At 42.3% G+C, this 7,415-nt stretch overlaps 1 protein-coding gene across 2 annotated transcripts in view; it reads right to left on the reverse strand.

The window, feature by feature from the left end:
- PLS1 (plastin 1) overlaps nt 1-6,412 on the reverse strand; it is a 104,412-nt gene extending 98,000 nt beyond the window's left edge. The window contains exons 1-2 of one of the 2 annotated variants that reach the window (XM_060638859.3): nt 6,298-6,396; nt 5,462-5,561 (exon numbers count right to left, since the gene is read on the reverse strand). The gene's annotated coding sequence lies outside the window, so the exon portion shown is untranslated. Of the gene's footprint in view, nt 1-5,461; nt 5,562-6,297 lie in introns of both variants that reach the window. The other variant, XM_060638858.3, reaches the window with a different exon arrangement.
- Nucleotides 6,413-7,415: the final 1,003 nt, after the last annotated feature.

A 7,415-nucleotide genomic window follows, 5' to 3' on the forward strand; every position in this document is an offset into this window, starting at 1 on the left:
GCCAAATGATTTCAGGTATCGAAACTTTAAATTACCCGAAGGAGCTCATTCTGATTAACCATTATGCATTCAGAGATTCTCAGATTACCTTTCTCCAGTGACAGTGATCTTTTTTTTTTTAATTCGTTTATGTTTTGAGAGAGAGGGAGAAAGTGGGCGCACAACCACGAGCACACGAGGAGGGAAGGGGCAAAGAGAGAGGGAGAGAGAGAGAATCCCAAGGAGGCTCCATGCTGTCACCACAGAGCGTGACTCGGGGCTCAAACCCACAAACTGTGAGATCATGACCTGATCCGAAATCAAGAGCTGGACGCTTAACCAACCGAGCCACCCGGGCACCCCTCCATTCACAGTGATCTTGAGTTTAACTTGGGCTATTTGAGGATAAGAAAAGGGATAAAACAAATTGCTATTATTGTTGTTTTTCCAAAATTAATTCACTTGCATGACAACTTTGCTAAAAAAAACATCATTGAATTTATGTGAGCTGTGTTTCATGGCTGACACCTTACTAACCTGATAACACTTAAACTCTACAAGAACTAAGCCACTCTTGAAAATACCACCTGGACCAAAAGAATGTCCCAATGAACCTAAACCTGAGGACAGAGAAAGGAAAAAGGGACACTTCATCAGAATAAAATGCTAAGAGAGCCTTCAGATGAAAGAATTCAGGGGTATGAAAATTTTGGGTTTGTTCCCAAAGGTTATAAATACTAACTTGATATTGAGCTAAAGGTTCAATTATGTACTAACTTGGTACTGTCTTTCCACCAAATTATTGATGAATAGCATTAAAACCTAAGCAGAGGCTCATTTATCAAACCTCAAAATTCTGTTTTGCATTGATTTTTATCTATAAACAGTACACTTTGAGCATGTATCATCAAGGACAAAAAAAAAGAGGAACCAATATAGCTACAAAGGATGGCATTTAAGATGACAAAGTGAAATGAGACAAAAAGTCTACTTGTGACTTTGATCATTCACTGGAAATGAGCTGGTTCTGAACCTGCTTTTCTTTCATTTCAACAGTTTAATCTAGATTCTGAGCACCAGCTATGGGAACAATGTGTGAATGCAGCTGGTACTTTCTAGCTAAGGCATTCAAATTGCTTGATCAACATCAGTTTGAGGTCACAGATTGTCATGCATCACTTTGGATTTTACAACTGTGATCTGTGGGGTAGGTTTACTCTTTTATTCATAGAGTGCAGAGGGCCCCAATTGGGAATTTGTTGTAGGGAATAAGGTTTAGACAAGTAGACCTTGGTCCAATGCTTAATTACCATGCCTGGTCCTCTTACACACATTTACCAATGTTTTAAACTCAAATTCAACCCAAATTCTATTATGACGGCAACTGCTAAAATCACTTGTTTCTTGGTTCTCCAGCAAATTGAAGGGGATTTTCATCATTTTTTAACTTAGAAAAAAAAAGGTGTTATTTCTTGGATCTTTAAACTATTTATTGAATTTATCAATAATAAAGTAAATAAATGTCAACTATTTCCCCAAAAACCTTTTGCTTTTTATCATGAAGAAGGCACCCTACAAACCTTCCATCTTACAAAGACCATCCATCCACCTCACCATTGGAAAAGACAGTTTCTCATGTTTCCTCTGTGGTTGGCTTAGATTTTTTGAAGGAGGCATGTCTGTGTGCAGTGAGTTATCATTCAAATATTCTTGTAGCTTTATAGCTCTGAATTGCTTAAAAGTAAATAAAAATTTAGTTTCTTATCAAGTCTAAAGTTCTTTCACAATTGGGCTTTATGAGCAAACTATCTGTAACTCTACTGAAAGATAAAATACCTTCTGATGAAACCAGTGTTTTAAATGAGAAACTCCCCAATCATCACTCTAACATGTGCCCTTTCTGTGCTCATGGTATTACTAAAAAGCAACTTGCTTTTACAGAAGCCATGCTACATGCTTCTCACCAAAAACAGGCAATAAATAGTTTGAGACAGAATAGTACAGAAAAGATCATTAAAGCCGAAAGACCCTCACATCCTGTGATCTTTTATGTCAGCAAAATTTCCAGCAATCAAGCTTGTGTAACCATTTTATAACCCATAAACTTGCACATAGTACAAAGGCCTCTTTCCCATTCTCCTTGATTTTCATCATCATCAAGAAGAAAATGTGGAATTGGATCTTTGTTCAGGGAAAGAGCTGGGTGATAATGATGACTTCTTGGATGTTGTGATGGGTTGAAATGGATGGAGGCCAAAAGCTAGGGGCCTTTCCTTTCATATCCATACCACATGCCCTGGGAAAGCACAAACCAGGAGAAAGTGAAACAGAAGCGAGAATTGACAGGACTCAGCACAGAGAGGGGAAGAATGCTTTCAGTTGGATTCCATGTTGAGACTCCCATGAGAGAGTAATTAGGTTCATCAAGGAGGTGGATGGGAGGCATTTTCTCAAGGGCAACTCACTGGTCAAATTTGGGGACTGCCAGTTCTGACTCTAAACTATTGTCTCTGGGGGCACCTGGGTAGCTCAGTTGGTTACGTGCCTGATTCTTGATTTCAGCTCAGGTATGATCTCACAGTTAGTAGGATTGTTTCTCTCTCTCTCTCTCTCTCTCTCTCACTCTCTGGCCCTCCCCTGCTAGAGTGTGTGCGCACACATGCACTCTCTCTCAAAACAAACGTTATTTTTAAAAAGTAAATTGTTATCTCTTACCTGGGGGCCTTCCCTGAGGTATCTATGCTCACCTCCAACCACTACAAGTCCACAATGACATCAATTTTGACTGATGTCATAATAAAAAAAAAAAGAAGTAATCCCTCTATACTTGGCCAAACCTCCCCCTCTACCCTGGTAAATCATCTCTCAAGCTCTGTCCTCTCAGCTACTCTCTCTTCTTAACTGCTTTATAAGAATAAGCATCACTACCAGTTGAAGATGGTGATCAACTACATTATGAATGTCAGTGGAAGAGATGTGCCATCAACAACTCCCTCAATGCTGTGTGCACAATGAAAAGGCTGTGTTTTGATTTGCAAAATGGCTATTTGCAACATCTGTTCCAAGTAAACAAATATTTCAAACCACCTTTTGAACTGAGATTTTGAGTTCAGAACCACTGCCTTCTGTCTTGTTTTTCCAAGTAGACAGTCTGATCACAATTCTCTCTTAAACCTACTCCCACAGCCATCACCTTCCACCTCGTGGTAGTGTAAAATATATCTCCCCAATACACTCAGTCCAAGGTCTTCTGCCCCAGAGAAGCGAGGCTACCATATTCTTTCCAGACTCAACTCCATTGTGTGCAGACTCTCAGGACTGCAGCCTGACCCCTCCTCACTCTGTGTACTCAACCTGGAAACGGCCATTTATGGTTTGTGTCTTATCTCTTCTGATGATGCAGACACCCTCCCAGTGGCCACCAAGTTCCCCCATACCTCCTTTTACATTGTTCTCTGAGGTTTTTTGATCCACAGAACATCTCAAACTGGAGTGCCCTGCTGCCAACTCAAATTAAACTTGAGTCTAATAACCGCAAAAAGTTAATGAAATGAGCTAATAGTGAGGAGATGTGAACAGAGGCTCTGCCTACACCACCAACTAGCTTATTAGTTAAGCATAACTCATTTTCTCTTCTTATAATAAGGGAATGGTCTAGATAAAGTAAGTAGGATAGCTCTATGATTTTAAATGCCTACCTTTGCTTCCGATTCTGTGTCTCCCTCTCTCTCTGCCCCTCCCCCGTTCATGCTCTGTCTCTCTCTGTCTCAAAAATAAATAAAACCTTAAAAAAAAAATTTAAATGCCTACCTTCCCCAAGCCAAAATACACTTATTTATTCATGCAATAACTACTGTCTAATATTGCAAAGCTATTTGCCTAGCATTGTGAAGAGTTAACCATTCCCCAAAGAGCTTATCATCTAGAATGGGAAACAACCATATCAATAACTATAAGAAACAGAAAGAGATAATGTCACAACTGGAGGTATTTATAAGATAAAAACATTACAAGCCCGTTACCAACACACCAAGCCTGAAACTCATTTTCAGTAGATCTTTTCTCCTCTGCATCTAGTCTTTTACCAAAAACTTTTTCCGGAGTGCCTGAGTGGCTCAGTCAGTTAAGCATCTTACCTTTGATTTGGGCTTAGGCCATGACCTCACGCTTGGTGAGACTGAGCCCTGCATTGGGGTCTGCACTGACAGTGTGGAACCTGCTTGGGATTCTCGCTCTCTCTCTCTCTCTCTCTCTCTGCCCCTCCTCTGCTTGTGCACATGCTCCCTCTCTCAAAATAAATAAACTTTTAAAAAATGTTCAAAAAAAAAAAAAAAGAGCCAGCATGCTTAAATGCAGGCCTGGGCAACTCTCCCCTATTATGATTTTACCCCTTCCCCAGCACTCTCCAAACTGATCCATAATCTGTCATCAGAATATGAGAATCATCCAATAGGCTGGTTTGACTTGGCCACTGTCTTGCTACAGGTCTAAGGTGGCCTCCTCCATATTATACAATATCCACATCAAATCACTTTACAGAATGGTCCATACTTCAACTCCCTCCCACAAATGGTGGCTGAGAACATACTTAGTGCTGGATGAGATGTCGAAGTCATAGGCTTTAAGCTCTAAGAGCTTACAAACTGTTGGGAAGTTGGAACACATGCTAATATACAATAATCAGGGATACTAAAGATGAGGGGGACACTAGCAGCACAGACAACAGTAGTAAATGCTATAGGGTTCAGAAGAGGGAGAGCTACTTTCTGGCTGCAGTAATCAAGAAAGGCTTCTAAGACAAGATCACACGTGACCTACACCTTGCAGTATGGGCAGGACTTCAGGGAAGGAGGCAAAAAGACATTCTGGGCCAAAGGCCCAATGTGACTGAGGCAAGAAAAGGAGGGAGGTTTCAAAACCACCAAATTGTTAGGTGGGGCCTGAGTGAGAGGGCATTTTTTGAAAGGTGTTTACAAGGTACTATCAAGCTTCGTAATAAGCAATGACTAATTTTCTGCTTCAACTAGACTACATGTAAGAAGGTAGAAGAGAAAAATAAAGTTTAATAATCTACCCAAACTGGGAAGAGAGTATCAGCAGGGTTAAAAGAGCCCTAAAATCAGAAAACCTGGGCCCAAGGCCCAGCTTTTGCCAAGGAGGGGCTCTAGCAGCAACAGCAAGTCATTTAACCTCATAGGTCTCGGTTTTCTTATTTGTAAACTGAAGCAGCTGAACTGGCTGACCTCGATGGTCTCTATAGTCCAAAACTAAACCAACTGTATATTATTTCTGTATTAAAACATTCATCATGGGAAAGGGGGGGAGTGAAGGGAAAGGAAAGTATCTGTATTCCCTTTCCATATAGGTTTCTCTTCCTGAACTAAAAATTTCTTTTTCTTAAACTCATTAATTCTATGTATATGTCTCCCACATCATAAATGTAATACTTTACCTAAATAATGTTCAGTGTGTGCCCCCTTACCTAAAATTCTGTGGCTCATGAGTTATCCAACAAATTTGTGCAGCAGGGCCTTAGCCTCCTACAAGTGTATCCAATACCGCAGCTCCAGGGTAAAATATCTCTGGATGAGCCATAAGATGTGACCGGATAAATAAAGGACAGAAAAGTGAGAACTCGTTACTCATCTAAAAGAGCACTTCGTTTTAATAGCACTAAATGAAGCCTGAAACAGAAGTAATGGAGAAAAAGTAAGGGGTGGGGGGAGTCTTATCTTTCATTAAGTTTCTACTTTAAAATGCAGCTGAAATGCTTGAAGTGTCTGGCACGGAAATTCGCTGAAAGTTGACATTTTTTGTACTGCATCCAGGGGCCCCTTGCTCCAGGAACGGCACCAAAACCAGAAACCACGGATGCGATTTCACTCCAGCCCTATTGATCTTATGCACCAAAAGGCCAAAGGCAAATAAACCACTCGCAGAATTGAAGTGAAACAGGCTGGATCAGAAAGCCTCGTCAAGCAGCCACCCAAAGTTTAAGAGACAGAGAGGAATATAGAAAAGTTAACAAAATGCCTAACTTCAAGCAGGGAATCATAATTCAATTCTCAGGGTTACTGTGTAAGCAGCATAAATACATGATTTAACACCTGCCCGCACTCCAGGCTGCCGGACTGGGCAGGTGCACACCCGGAGGTCTGCTGGCGCCGCACTGCACAGCCGGGCGCGGGGAGCCGCCTCTCGAGCGAGGGAAACCGGAGAGACTCCCCTCGAGCGGCTGTGCTACAGAGAAAAAGTGAAACTTTGTTTTCTGCCTATTCTTCCAGCCTTCCTCTCGGACCCCACCACCGCGCCCCGTACCTGCCGCAGGCGTCGAGCGCGCAGCTCCCGCTCGGGATCCAAACACCCCCGGCTCCACTCTGCGGATACCACGCCGGGGCCACCTAGCTGCTGCGCTCGCACCACTACGCATGCCCGGCCGGCACCCAAGCCAGCAAACTCCAAATCCACTTGCCGGGTTTTAGCTGCGGTTCCTAGGGGAGAGGACCAGAACCCGGGAGCCGGAGTTCTGCCAGGGAGTGGAAGAGGAGTTGCAGGTGCTGGGAGAGGTGAATGGGCGCTGCTGCAACGTTATCCCTATTGCCCACAGTTACCCAGAAAGTACCCTGCTCCAAGCCTAAAGCTGACCGTCTACACATTTGGAAAGAGCTTAGTAGAGTGGTTCTCAAACTTGAGCATGAATCAGAATCAGCCGGAGGGCTTGGTAAAGCATAGATCACACATCCAGAATTTCAGATTCAGTTGGTCTATAGTGAGGCCCAACAACGTACATTTCTAACACTTTCTAGGGTAAATTGATGCTACTAGTCCTGGTACTGCTCTTTGCGAACCCTTGGTCTAGAGAAAAGATATTTGGTATTAAAACAGGGAAGTTTTCTCACCACCAAACCCCCTTTTAGGATTTCACATAACACTTCCTCTTCATTTAATAGCCACACCTGCTTTAAAAATAAATAACTACAGCTCACACTCAAACAAAGGTGGGATATTTCCTCTAGCATGTGAGTCAAGTAAATGGGATGCAGCCTCAGGAGTTTGGGCATACTTTGCCTGTAGCATAATCTACAGCTTTGATCCCTCCAGTTCTGTCCAGGCAACACGAGGGGTCCCTATTTTGTTGCCTCTTTAACTCAAAGTGCTATGTGGTCCCTTAGTGTCTAGTGCAGTACTGGGTACAAAATAGGTACCCAAGAAATCCTGAAATGGTATCAGCAGGGCTGGAGAGACGAAGAAGAAGGCTGTTGAAATCATTTTAGGAACCCAAAGTAAGTGATAAGCAATTAAATATGGAAATAAATGGGCTGATAAGGATTTCTACTTGCCTTCCACCTAGAGAAATCAGTGGATTTAGTATCCTTATCTGAGCCCAGATACACAGGAAGACTTGAGTACATAAGTTCTCACAAAATATTTCTTAA

This window comes from Panthera onca, chromosome C2 (assembly GCF_046562875.1).
Source record: "Panthera onca isolate mPanOnc1 chromosome C2, mPanOnc1 haplotype 2, whole genome shotgun sequence".
Taxonomy (NCBI): domain Eukaryota; kingdom Metazoa; phylum Chordata; class Mammalia; order Carnivora; family Felidae; genus Panthera; species Panthera onca.